Source organism: Hirundo rustica, chromosome 5 (assembly GCF_015227805.2).
Source record: "Hirundo rustica isolate bHirRus1 chromosome 5, bHirRus1.pri.v3, whole genome shotgun sequence".
Taxonomy (NCBI): Eukaryota; Metazoa; Chordata; class Aves; order Passeriformes; family Hirundinidae; genus Hirundo; species Hirundo rustica.
In genome coordinates, this window is record NC_053454.1 from 8,296,112 (window position 1) to 8,310,157 (window position 14,046).

A 14,046-nucleotide genomic window follows, 5' to 3' on the forward strand; every position below is an offset into this window, starting at 1 on the left:
AATAATTATACCTGCAATTATTAAACACTTGTTATTAAAGTTGATGAGGAAGCTGGCAGTTCCTTTTTAAACTGCATACTGTTAATACTAAGAAAGCCAAGAGAAAAACAATGGAGATGATTAGGGATCTCGGTGGGATGTATTGAGGAAATCTGACTTTTATTCAGCCTAACAAGGAGACTGTTAGAGGGGATTTAACACAAGTATTTAGTATATTGAAATTTATTGCAGTGACAGGCCCAGTAACAGGGAAGCTATTATTAGAGGTTAATGGCAAACATTAAAATGTGTAGTTGTGGTTCTCTCCTTCAGTATTAAGCTGTGAGCCAGGCATCTCACCAGTATCTTACCTTAGGTTTTACATGCGAGACAAGAGGAGAAACCTCTGACCAGCACACAGGTGGATGGATGAACAGAAAAAGATACAGTTCACAGAAGGGCAGTTTGGATTTAGCAATGGAGGCTGCTGGGACCCTGTCAGGAGGCTCCCAAGCCTTGGAAGTGTCCCGTGCTGGAAAGGGAGAAGTGCTGCAGTGAACGAGTAAAAAGTAAGCAATGTTTCTCCATGGCCCCTTTGAAGATTGAGGTTTGAAATTTAAAGCTTTGAACTGCTTCATTTTAGGAAATGAGGCACGTTGTGTGAAGGTCATTAAAAGGCCTCGTAGTTGATACTTCAGACAAACAAGCAAGGAGCACTTGGATACACCAGGTGAACTTCACCTGGATACCAGTGAGCAGCCAATGAAATTCGAGGGAGCAAAGAACTCCACTGAAGCGCTGTTCCTATAAAGAGGACGTGAGGCTGCCACTCTCAAAACCCTCCACAAGCAAGTGCCCAACCTGCCACAGAGGTTGGTGCAAAATCTACAACGTGTTGGAGTCTTTGCTGTCTGTGCTGGCAGTACCAGGTGCCTGGGATCACACCTGACACAGATCGTCCCTACTGCACTCTCTGAGCCAGTGTTGGGCCCGTGGTGGTGGGTAAACCCCTTCCTGTGCTTCTCGTAATTACTCTTGGCATTTTCCCACCTTACTATTTTCTCTCTTTCCTTCCTCTTTTATGAAAAATGAAGTTGAGTTATCACTTAGAATACCAACATTTAACCTTGTTCGTGTTTTAATCTCGCCTTCAAATATGTTTAGAACCTGATTCCTTTCTTCAGCTGCGGATTGAGGCAAAACTTGCCTCTCCTCGTCTTCAGCAGATTGGAACAAATGCAGCCTTGTGGAAGCCCTGAAGGGACATTTGGGGTAGGCGACCTTGTAGCATAGTGGTGGTCACTTGTGCTCTTAATGCTGCCCCGCTTGGTTGGACACTCTGCTCAGCAACAAGGAAAAGAACTGCTTGCCTCTTGCTGAAGAAAAAACCTTGAAAATATTTCTATGGAAAGTAAATAAGGCCCCTCTCCAGGTTTTCTGGACAGCCTAGAAATTAAAAATCACACAGAATCATCAAAAACAGAAAATATTTTTCTTCAAGAGGTAAGTATTTTCTTGAAAAAAGACTTTTATTTATGATTGTGATCACAAATGGGTGCAGGATACTGATACACAACATGCAGCTCTTGCTGACTTCCCCACACCAAAGCACATGGGCCTTTGTGAGCTCCTGTGCTGAGCCAAGAGAGGAGTCCCTCCCCTCCTAGCTCAGATTTGTTTCAATTCATGCTGATTTTAATTCATATTAATTTTGCTGTCGTAGTAATTTCTCTGTCAAGCAGCTGAGCACCCTTCTAGGTGGTGACTGGCGGAGCAGCGCCTGCCTCTGGGGCTGCTCCCTTGCCATGGCGTGCCGGAAGCTTGGCCACTTGTGAGCTAATTGTGACTTTGCCAGGTGCACTTCAGCGTGGAGCAGTCCAGGAACAAAGGCCAGATGAGCCATTTTTCTCATTCTCTGGCTGGAGAAAGGACAAGAGTCTGCCAAGAGCATAAAATATTAGCAGTGCTGCTTGGAGAGGCAAAGACCAGACTCTATTGAGAACAGAGGACCACCTCCAAAGCTATTTTTTCCAGGAACCTTGACAACTGCTAGCACATTTGGTTGGTACAAGGCCAGCTGGTGTTGTAAAAGGGTCAAAAGGTGGGAAGATATTGATTTGCCTGACACAAAAGGTGGTCACTGGTGCTGTGGTACACGCTACCACATCGGTCACCTGTGGGTCAGCGAGAAGTTGAGGATTCCTGAGTTATAAATTTGCATCATATTTTTTTCCTAGAGGAAAGGTGCCTGTTGTGCCTAAACAATGATTATCTCTGTGTGCTCCAGGGTCTGTGAGGAAAAAGAAATTATGCCTCAGATTAGAGAGGTGAACAAAGTAAACACTCATATTTTTCAAATGACCTCAGCTCCAGAGGAGAGATTAACAGGCAGCATTGGGATGCCTCTATTAAGCGGATCTCCACCTAATGGTTTCAGCTAGACAGAAATATTTTTTTTTCTACTGCTGTAGAGCAGATGAAACTACTAGAGGAAAATAATGGACATTAACTTTCAAAAGCATGGTGATTTGGACTGAAATAAAATTCCTGTGGTTGACACTATGTGCTTGAGTTATAAGATCAAGTAGTGATTTACTTACGAAATTGCTACGGGGAGGTCTTTGAAGTGGTGAATTGGGGTAAAGCATGCCATAATATATTTAGCAACAGATAATGCAAATTGCCGAAGAAGAGAAGAGGAGAGGAAAATAAATTAACTCTTTAAAATGTTGTTGAGTATTTATGGGGAGGTAATAGGTTTCATGTGAATCAGATCATTAATCCTGTGGTCCTGGAGAAATGCCACATCCAGTAATTGCATTTTGTCTGCCCAAGTCACATCCACGGCAAGGTGCTGCTGGCTTGCCTCTACTCCAAACTCCTCCACCTCACAGGGAAATATTTTCACCCCTCTTATGCCCTCCTCAGGGTTCCCAAGCCCCCTCTGAGGTTATCCTGATGTTTCAAGACCGGTAAAGATGAAAAGTGTCTGTATTGTCACAGGAAGTATGTCAGTGTTTCTACCATGGCTCCCTGCCAGCAGTGACAGTCTGTGCCTCTGCACAGCTGGAGCCTGGTGATGGCCACAGAGGAGGCATCAGGTTTGGCCTGACTTGGCCAGTCAGGTGATGGGCTGAACCCCAGTGCCAACAGTTGCTCCTTTCAGGACTTGTGCTCCAGACCCTTCTCCAACTTCCTTGCCCTTCTCTGGACACACTTCAGCACCTCAGCATATTTCCTGTAGTGATGGGCCCAAAACTGAACACAGGATTTGAGGTCTCATGCTTCCAGGGATGCAGGTGCACCCCATCCTGAGTGGGCAGCCAGGTGCCTAAGGGAGACTGGCAACAACCCCCCAGAAACAGGGCAGGGCACAATCTCATCCCCAGAGCAGCTGCATGAGCACAACCCAGGGCATTATGTGATGTTACCCAAGCTGAGGACAGTGACTGCTTCCAGGCAGGGAACTGCAACCCTTGCTTGGAGCAGCCTCTTTCCCTTTGCCCTCATCTGCCTTGTTGGACTTTTTTGTGAGCCCTGAATGCACTTGCAGGAACTGTAAATCAGTAACAACGAGCGCATTGCATGAGTTCAGTACGTCAGAGACAGATTAAAAGACCATAACTTTCATGAGCAGACGTAAGTGTTAAGAGAGATTTATTTCGAAACAGCCTTTGAGCTCTTTGGTGCTCCCTGTGCCAGTTAGAAGAAATGTCTAGGAAGTCTATAATCTGCCAGTAACTATATAGACAAAATGCACTGAACTGATGCTTGTAGCCTAATTGAGATGCCTATTGTGCCCTCTGGATGTAACGCAGTGCTGCCTGGGACTCAGCACAGTAAACAGATATGCATATTTTGACACAGATAGAAAGCAGAGCTGCTGTATGCCAAGGACTTGCACTGGCATAGGTGTTAGTGTGCTTTTGATTTTCCATGTGGGTTTCATCGTTTTCCATGGAAAATAAACTTTCACTATTTCCCTACCACACCCTAGCCCAGTTCCTCCGGGTGCAAATAACAAATACATGACCTAAAGCAGTGCTGTGCTTCTGGATGTGGAGGCAGAGGATTTGCAGCATCCCTTGCTGATGCGCAGGCACCATTCCACAGCTGCCAGCAGCTCTTGCATGGTTGCCATCCTGCTGTTTGGACAGCCAGGGTGGGAACAGCCCTGAGCTCGAGAGGGGCAGTCAAGCCCTGCCACACTGTCTGTGCTCTGTGCCAGGCTAAGCAGTGCTAAGAGTTAATCCTGAACTGCTAAACTGGCCCCCGGGTGTCTCTCTTGCAATAGAGGTCATGCCCTGCATCTGGCCTACAAAGCAGGAGCGTTCCCCCAGTCCTCTCTCTGCAAAGCAAATCCTGCTGTGGGAATGGTGGTGCCCCCGTGGGATGGTGCCTGAGAAGGAGGGGAATAAACCACCCATCTCACAGACAGCAATACATTTGTAGTCTATCACATTTTACCATCCAAAGAACGTGCTTCTGTCATAGATGGTTTACTTATTCCTTTTGCTTCCTGAACAACCACAAACACCAGTCCAGCCTCCACAGGTCTCCATTGCATCAGAGGCCATGGTTGAAAAGATTTCCAGCTCAGTGGGTGCTTGTTTGCATGACCACAACTGTATTATGCTCCTGGTGAGGGAGGAGGGGAGATGACCAGGCTCTCTCCATCTCCATCCATCCTCCTCTTTCCCAGTTTTCTGGACTTGGGGAGTTTCTTGGTTAGGCTGGGGCAGACCTTGCTTTGTTCCAGCCCATTTCAATGTGCTGACAATAGCAATTCAAGTGTCCATGATGTATTTACTGCTCAGCATCTCCCTGCCTTCATTTTGTAGAATCGTAGAATATCCTGAGCTGGAAGGGACCCACAAGGATCACCTGGCCCTGCACAAGGCAACCCCAAAAGTCACCCCATGGACCTGAGAGCATTGCTTGTGTTCCATGCCTGGGACTGGCTGTAGAAGCAGTGGCCTGTGGCAGCCATCCTGGCCTAACAAGTGTCCTGTGTAGAAGAGCAACTTGTTACACTTACCTTAACTTTGATACAGACTCTCTGCTCTCTTGGGAAAGGTGCGTACCCCAGGAATGACTGCAGCCATAAACACCACGTGTGAATGCCTCTCTTTGCCTCTCAGAACACCGAGGGCGGCATGTTTGAGGGAATGGGCAATAAGGGCAGAAAGGAGCGCTTGGTGCTGTGGCTGTCCTGTCTTTCCTTCTGCGCCTTCCCAAGACTTCCTTTAAACTTCCCCATAGCAGAAACACATAAATACATGAGTGTGTGTAATAAAGATGGATCCTGCTGGAAGAAACAGCGATCTCAGTTTGGTTTTGTCCAAGCTGCTGCACTGGGTTTATCAATTATCCGTTCAAACGTCTGGCATTGATTTCTCAGTGGCAGACAGCAGCCTGGATGAGATGTTGGTCTGGCCTTGCTGGAAATCAACACTATCCTGCAAGAACAGACTTTAATATTTTGAAGAAATGCCCATTTAATATTTTGAAGAAATGCCCATTATACCCAAGCTCCACATGGAGCTACGAGAAGGAGAACCAGAAAGGAAACAAACATCTTCTGGAGCCAGCTTCTTGTTTCCTTAGAACACTGACTGAAATGTATCTATTAAACTACTGCTTGCAAAACCACAGGGTATTGTGAAATTTTGAGCTGAAGGAGATCAGTAGGAAGACTCCAGGGAATGTAAATCGGGCTTAAAATGGTGTAATTTTTGGATTGTGGCAAAACTCTGATAAGAAATCCCAGAAAGATATTTTAAAGTTTAAAAAGTGTTCCCCAAGATTTCAGGAGGTCCCGGGGCAGTGAGGGATGAAGTGCTGTACCCACAGCCAACCCTTCCTCTAAGCAGACCCCAGGAAGGAACATCTACATTTTGATTTATGAAGTCAGTCTTCCCCAGGCAACTCAAGACTTAATACTAGGCATAAACAACATTTGTAACCATTATCTTACAGGACAAAACTAAACCAGGATCAAATGATTGATTTTGTTGTTTACAACATAGATACAATGCCCATTCCTAGGTGCAAGAACTTGAACTGCATTAGAAAACACACATCTCACAAAATAAATGTACTTTTTTTCCTTTTTTTTTTCTTTTTTTTTTTTTTTTTTTACCAGTCTTTAAAATTTGGTTACTAATAGATCTTTTCTTTCTGTCTTTTTCCTACCTCCTTTCAGACAATGGCCCTTCCAAGGGCATCTCTCAGCTACAGCTGCTGTTACCTGCAAGAGAATACATAACAGGCTTCACCTCCAGGCATCACCTTGGAAACGGTAGAGCAGCTTTGTGCAGTGTCCAGAGGAGAGTGGGATGCTTTGCAGAGAAATGAAAAAGGCATTGCCCTTCTCCAAAGAGCTCTCAATGTGTTGTTTATGGCAGGAACAGTACCCAGGTGGAGGCAGACTGACGTGGGCTGATGCTGGCCATTGTCAGCCTTGACTCCCCAGCGCTGGGCACAGCGGGGCACTGGGGTCAGTGCAGTTTGGGGCACAGCTCGTGGGACCCAGGCCTGGGACGCTGTTCCCAAGACCTGTGTTAATATCAGTGGTGGAGGTCTGGCGAGCACATCCCTCAATGTCTCTTTTGTTATCGCGAGGAGGAGTCTTTGCACTGCGTCAAAATGTTCTGCATTGTGGAGGGAGCCTCTGGCCACTGCAGCAGCATTACTCTGATTACAAGGAGTTACATCGTGCTAAAATAAATCACATCCTCCACTGGCTGATGTCACTGTGGAAAGGGATGGCCTCACTGCCTGCAGATCTGTGGCTGTTAATAGACAAAATGCATGCATGCATGGAAAGAGTGTATTCATAAAAGACAAAGCAGAAAACCAGTAGCATTCCCCATTTAAAAAAAAAAAAAAAAAAAAAAAAAAAAAAAAAAAAAAAAAAAAAAAGGGGTGAGTGACAAAGACACTTAAAGAACTGTAGAATGAAGTCAGGCTGTTGTTTCTATCTGCTTTTAATCATATTTTATCCCAACAGCCAGTACTGTCACACACCCTCCTCTTGTGCACATGGAATAGCTCTGCTGGCTGCTACAGAGTCAGCTGCAAAGTCTCTTGTGGTGTTTTTGCCACCCCAGAGATCCCTTCCAACACATTGCTATAAATTAAACAAAGTAAAGGCCGAGGAAGGCACCTGTGGCATAGGTCAGCATTTGTCCTGCTACAAGCAAAGGGGGTCCTGCTTGTTTTATCTCATTACTAGGTAATTTGGCAAGATCTATCCTGTGCAATAGCGTGGAGTGCTGGGGGAGATGCCCTGTGCTGAGGGAGTGCTGCAGCCTGCAGTGACATGAAAGTTACACGTGCTCCTGACTGCACTGTGTTTATCATGAGCCGAGCTGCTCCTTGTAATATTTACACTGCAAAACACGGTATTGGGGATCCTGGTGAGACTGAAGCTGGAAAAAAAGGCAGAAGGTCAGCAAAGGTGTGACTGAGGGTCAGAAGGGGCAAGCACTAATTGTCTTCAGCTTGTCAGCTACCTGTGATATTTGTACGCACCTTTATTTCTCAAGGTGATATGGGGATGCTGTTAAGAATAATGAGCTCTTCAGCTTGCAGGCAGAAGGATGCTTTCACTAAAGGTGAGACGTACTGAGAATGCTCCTGACACTGAAAAGACAATTACCTTCCTGCTTGGTCTCAATGAGACAGGAAAGTTACCTGGGTCAAAGGTGGAGAGGCTGCACCTGGAGTGGAAATCAAGCTTTTCCCTGCTCACTGCTTTCACTGTCCACCTTGGGAGCTCACATCATGCAGCCTTCAACACTCAGCATTGCCAGCTGCCCAAAGAGAGAGGCAATGCCTCCTGCTGCCAGTGGCCACACAAAACCCAATGCACAATTTTCACCATGGGTGGAAGCAAACTGGACTCAGGACCAGGCACAATTTTGTGGAGATGAAACCAGGAGAATCTGTCACCAGCTGATGTACCAGGGCTGTGGGGGGAGGGTGGTCCCTCTGGATCTCCATCAGGAGGAGAGGTGTGGCCACATCAGAGCTTTTGGCAGCCAGGCAGGATGGCTACAAACCATAAAGCAGACAGGTTAATTTACTACCTTAACTCTTGAAGGCTGCCTCAGGCTGGGAAAATCAAATCTTCACAGAGAGTGAAGCAAATGAAAAAAACACCAACATCTGTCTTTGGTGCTGACTGATAGTCTGGGAAAAGAAGCTCACCTTCATCTCAAGATGATGGAGGTACCAACAGGCCCTCAGGCTTCGGGAAGTGATTGCTTGTCAAGGTGGGAATGAAGTGAAAACCATTAATTAACATTGTAATTGGGGAAAGCAGAACTCTATTATATGAACAAGGGGGAAACAACATTTTATTTACAAATGTTTAGGTTTTTCAGCTGAAGGCCTCAGCTTGAAGATAGGCAGCCATGCAAAGCCTCCCCAGTGCTGGGGAAAGCAAAGCCAGGGCTCCCTTCCCTTACAATGAACATAAGAAAAAGAAAGAGAAAAGAGAAAATGGGTGTTCAGTACTGCCTAGACTTGCTGGGAAAGAGCAGAAGGTTACAGTAATTTCTATGTACCCTAAGCAATAATTTTTAAGAAAATAATTTTTTAAAATTATTATAAGAAAGAGGTTTCATTACTTGTGCTGAGGGAACATGGATGAGCTCACATCTTGCAGTGTGGCATTTTTAGATTGCCACTACACTTAACTGTAATGCACAGAGCTGCAAAGGTGCTTTGCTCATGAGCTGATTTTGCACATGAGCATGATACAGTGAAAGAAAGGGTGACTTAAAACCTTGATCTTTTCCTAGTCCCCTCTGTCTTTTGTTCTTCTGTTTGAACTGCATTTTCTATGCCATCTTCTCCTGGTTTCTGCTAGCACACCCTCACCCCTTCCCCTCTTGGCTGCCAAAGAAGCTTGCTTGAGGCTTTTTAGGACACCTTCACCACAGCTGAAGTCCCAGAAACTTCTCCAAAAATCCATGTCTTGCCTGCAGTCACTGCCTCTCCTCCTGTGACACTTGTGGGACACTCACCTGCTCTCCCTGCCCAAGTCCTAGCTCTTCTTGACTTGCAGCTCTGTGAGGTCAAGTTTCCTGGCCTTTTTGGGGGTGTGTCTTCCACAGCTGCTATGTTTCCTTCATTGACTCCTCATCACCTCCAAGTCCTGGCACAGTGAGAGCTGGGGACCTGGCAGCTGCTTGCTCCCACTGCTGCCAGGCAGAAACACCTTCTTTCCTTATTTCTTCTGACGTGGAACAGCTTTGATCTCACCACCTTTTCCCTCTCCTTCTCTTAGATCAGGTTTTTCATATGAGACAGAAAGCAAATCCAAACCTGATCCACGACCAGCAGCTGTTTGCCACCACATCCTACATGTCACAGGTGGACTCTGCCCTAAGGGATGCCCTTCTCTTCTCTCTTCCACTTTCCCTCTTATATCTCTTCTTACCAACAATTACAGCAGGGGTTAGACAAAGACTTCATTCCACCAGACCTCCAAGGGTAACAGGAGGAAAACACTGGAAAAACTCACCCATGCTAACTGGGCCAAGCTGATGAGACTTCTTGCAGTTTAGCTGTACCAGGGGAAGCATTTTCCAATTTTATGCAGAACGCAAAAAATGCTCAGTGATTTTTTTCTATGCCATTGTAATTCCACTGACTTTTTATATGATGTCAGTGTTGTGTTTTTTAGGAGAAAATGAGGATTTAGTTCAACAATGGCAGATTTTTTACAGATCAATCTACTGCACAGATTGGATTTATATGGTCCTTGCAATAAGGTATCATGCCAGATAGGCTCAGAAAGAAGATTTGCACCATGAGATTTATTTCCATTTAATACTTGGGAAACTGAATCCAAGCAGGTTAAACAAAGGGTCAGAATCATGGAGGGCATTGGGCAGAAAGGAAACTTTACCCATCCCTGTACTTCCTACACCAGGGCACGAGCAGCATCTGTGGGTAACTCAGGTTAGATCAATTTCTAAAGGGTATCCTCAATAGAAAGTCTCCTTCCAAAAAACACATTTCTGGCAGCCCTTTCCCTACCAGCCTTCTAAGCTTTCAAGCTGCCAAAAATGAATTGCTCTCTTTGACAAAGCTTTAGAATTAATTCAGGCTGAATCTGCTGCCCCTTCTGGATTTGAGTTATCCATTATTTTCATCTACAATGCATTTGGCTACCACATACTCTTAAATGGAAACATTTCTGCAATTTTTTTTTCTTTTACACTTTGAAGAAAATAAAATTGCTTGAAATGTAGAGAGGTAACCCCTATTTGAGAAGTGCAGAATCTTCAAGTAAATCTTTAGCAGAGAGTATTTCTCACAGCAGCAAGTTATTTTACTGAAGCATATGTTGTAGTGGTTTTATATATCATTTATTTGCAGACGTGTAATGAAATATCTCTTCTTTGTTCAGTCTGCTTCCAATTTAGTCAACAAGAAATAAAACAATTAGGAAAATACATCCATGTCTTATCTGGCACAACAGCAATGCCATATTTTTAATTTGGAATGAGATGACTAGAAGTGCTTCATTAGACAAAGACAGGAAGCTATTTATTATATGGCCTGTGGAAGCTGAAATGTGATAGAAATAAGTGTAAATAAAGTTATCATAACCAATCCCAACTATAGTCTGTATCCTTTGACTTCAGTGAATTATCAACAATAATGTAGACATTTTAAAAGGGGGAAGAGAAAATTTATAATTTATCATTTCTCAGTCAGCCTTGACTCAATTAGCCAGGCTGGGAAGAATTTATGCTTGAAAAATGATTTCTGACTCTTTAAAGTTGCAGCGTTTCTCACTGTTCTGAATAATTTGGGTAACATCCTGGAGAGATTTGGAACAAGTGGGAAAAGGACTTGTGCAGAGGAAGGGAGGGAGGGAGGGAGGAAGGGAGGGAGGGAGGGAGGGCGGGAGGGAGGGAGGGCGGGAGGAAGGAAGGAAGGAAGGAAGGAAGGAAGGAAGGAAGGAAGGAAGGAAGGAAGGAAGGAAGGAAGGAAGGAAGGAAGGAAGGAAGGAAGGAAGGAAGGAAGGAAGGAAGGAAGGAAGGAAGGAAGGAAGGAAGGAAGGAAGGAAGGAAGGAAGGAAGGAAGGAAGGAAGGAAGGAAGGAAGGAAGGAAGGAAGGAAGGAAGGAAGGAAGGAAGGAAGGAAGGAAGGAAGGAAGGAAGGAAGGAAGGAAGGAAGGGAGGAAGGGAGGGAGGAAGGGAGGGAGGGAGGGAGGGAGGGAGGGAGGGAGGAAAGGAGGGAGGGAGGGAGGGAGGGAGGGAGGGAGGGAGGGAGGGAGGCGCTGCTTTTGTGCCCCAGATGTGTTTACATGCTGTTTGTTGATGTTCACTGTAACTGGTAGGGCTGTGTGAGGTGCAATATTTGCAATGCCCAATCTTTCCTTGTTTCACCCTTTTCACAAACAAATAGCATGTGGTTGATGGTAAGAGGCACTCTCTGAAAGTGGATGCTTTAAAAGTCCTGGTTTCTCTCTGAGATTTAAAATAGTGGTATGCTCAAATACATGTGCTAAATGTTCCTTTTTCTTTCATGTACAAGTCAGTTCACATGCAATTTCTACTACTTCAAAATAAATTTAAAAATAGATCAATAGATAATATAGCAAAAGCCTTGAAACCCAGCAACTGTAGCCTGCTGCTAATAGTTTGTGCCCTGAAACAGTGCACATTAACAAGCCCATTTCTGCTGAAGCTTTTGATAGTGCACTTGACAACTCTGATACTGAAGTGGCGCAGAAAATGCCTCTGCCAGCCTTGCTAATGCACAAACTGCTTCCTTGCACTTACAGAAATGCCTCTTGCAAGCACATACTGTGCAAACATGTCAGTGTTTATTAAATCTCAGGCTGAGATGTGGAATGGCCTCAGTCTCCTCTGATACCAAGGCAGATGATGTTCCACTCCCTGCAGGAACAGCTCTTAGCTGGTAAATAATGCTATATTCTCATTCTTCCTCAAGTAAATTCCCTTTCTCTAGTAATCTCACACTCTTGGAGTGATGCCAGCCTTATCCAAATGTGACTTGCCCTTTGGGGAATTTCCTTGAATAATTTCTCTTGTAGGGATGAGAGAAGCTGAGAATTACGGCACCCTGTATTCATATAAATATCATGAAATGGTTGTTTACAGAGAACTGCTTATCAATCCAGCAAAAATCCCCACTGTGCAAATGATGTGAATTGGTTAGAATAACAGGTAACTCTTAAAGGACCTGCAGCTGCTGTGAGATGTATTTATACTTGCTGCTGTGAGATTTCTGGTGCTTAGTATCTTTTTGAAACACATCATTATATTAGCTGTTCATTTTCTGAGGATTAAAAGACCAGGTTTGGACTTTAAGAGACAAGATGAAAATGATTCAACAATGTAGGGGCAAGCCCAGTCAGTTGCAATAATCTCATCAAATATTTAAGTGGAAGTACAGATGCTTATCGTGGTAAGGAATTTGGTCTGGACTGGAATTTCACAGCTGGTGTTGGTATCTTTGATCTTGGACCAAAAACAGCCCCCAACACCCCAGGCCTGGAGACATCTCTGCAAGGCCACCTCTAAATCTCAGTCTCCATGGAAATAGGCTGCTCTATGAAGAGTGGAAATGAAGTTTCCCATGGGGTTTGACTCTGCATCTCCACGGTTCTTCCCTACCCTTCCCAGCTCTCTCCCTGCCTGGCTAGGCAAGCGGCAGCATCTTTTATGCTGTGCTGACATAGGCTAATTGAGTGAGTTCTTGCCTCCCTTTACAGATAAAAGACTGGAAGTGTTTTTCCCTTGGTGGAACTACCCTGGGATGTGAAAGCTAATAACTGCCTAAAAGTCATAGAATAGCATCCTGTGGGATTGCTGCCTCTGTCAAACAGGACTGAAAGTGATTGGTGGATTAAAAAATTCTTAATCAGGTCACTGAGACAAGGTGGGAGCATTGGTTTGGTTTCCTTTGCACATTACAGCTATAAACAGCTTGTAGGAATTACTTTCCTAGCTTATTTTGGTTTTTAGTGCTTAAATTTGTATGTTCTTTTGCAGCCAAAAAACCCACTCCACACATGGGATCTGTCCACTGCATGGCATTGTGTGAACCAGGTTAACCTTGTGTCAGAGGTGAAAGCAGCAAAGTTTAGTTTTGGTGCTGTGTCCTCCACTGTGTCATGTAGCTGAAGCATCATGGTTTGGTGGGCAGTGCATCACAGCTTAGGGTGCAAAGATGACAGGCTCATGGGGGTTTGACTCCATTCCTGTAAAGGAGATAAAGGCTTTAGATGGATCTCTTCTGTCTCAGGCTCTGCTCAGAAACAGGGAGTGCCACAATTCAGAAGACCTGGGGAGGAGAGGCACAAGTTGAGAGCAGGAAACACAGGATTGATCAGCCTCATCTAGGGTCCTGCTACTCTGCTTCAGCAGGGCACCATAAAAACCAGTGCCATAATAAACAGTGCCATGTGACCACGTGTCCTCTGTTACTTGGTATTTTTTAAGGTTGGTGCCAGACACCTTCTGGAAAACATTGTCATCCAGAAACTGATTGGGGGAATCCCAATAAGAGAAATTTTAAGGATTATGTTGAAGGTGGTCTGCTAAACTTGGTTTGTCCAGGCTTAAAAGCTACACCTACAGCATCCTAAGCCCAGATCTCCACCTTGTTGTGTTAGGATGGACAAATGATGCTGACTGAGACTGCTGTTAATTCCCCAGGGTCTTGCTGATGTGGAGATGTTCTCATCTAGGACTTTATCCCTCTTGATGTCCAAGAAAGATCATGTGAACCCATAAACCCCCTTACTGTTACTCTAGGTTCAACTACTTCAAAAATGTCAATTAAAATTCATTAGCTTGATTCCTCAGAGATGAACAAACAAGAAATTTTTCTCCTCCTTCTCTGCTGCGTTTCTTACACATAGGGTAGGTAATCCATGAGCTCTGTCTCTTCATGGTATGAGGAGATCTGCCACTAAAATGACAATTCAGTGGCAGAGTATTGAAAAAACTAATTAGTGGAGAAACAGCTGACAGAAGAAAGAACAATAGGATACTCTTTTTTCCCCCCGTGA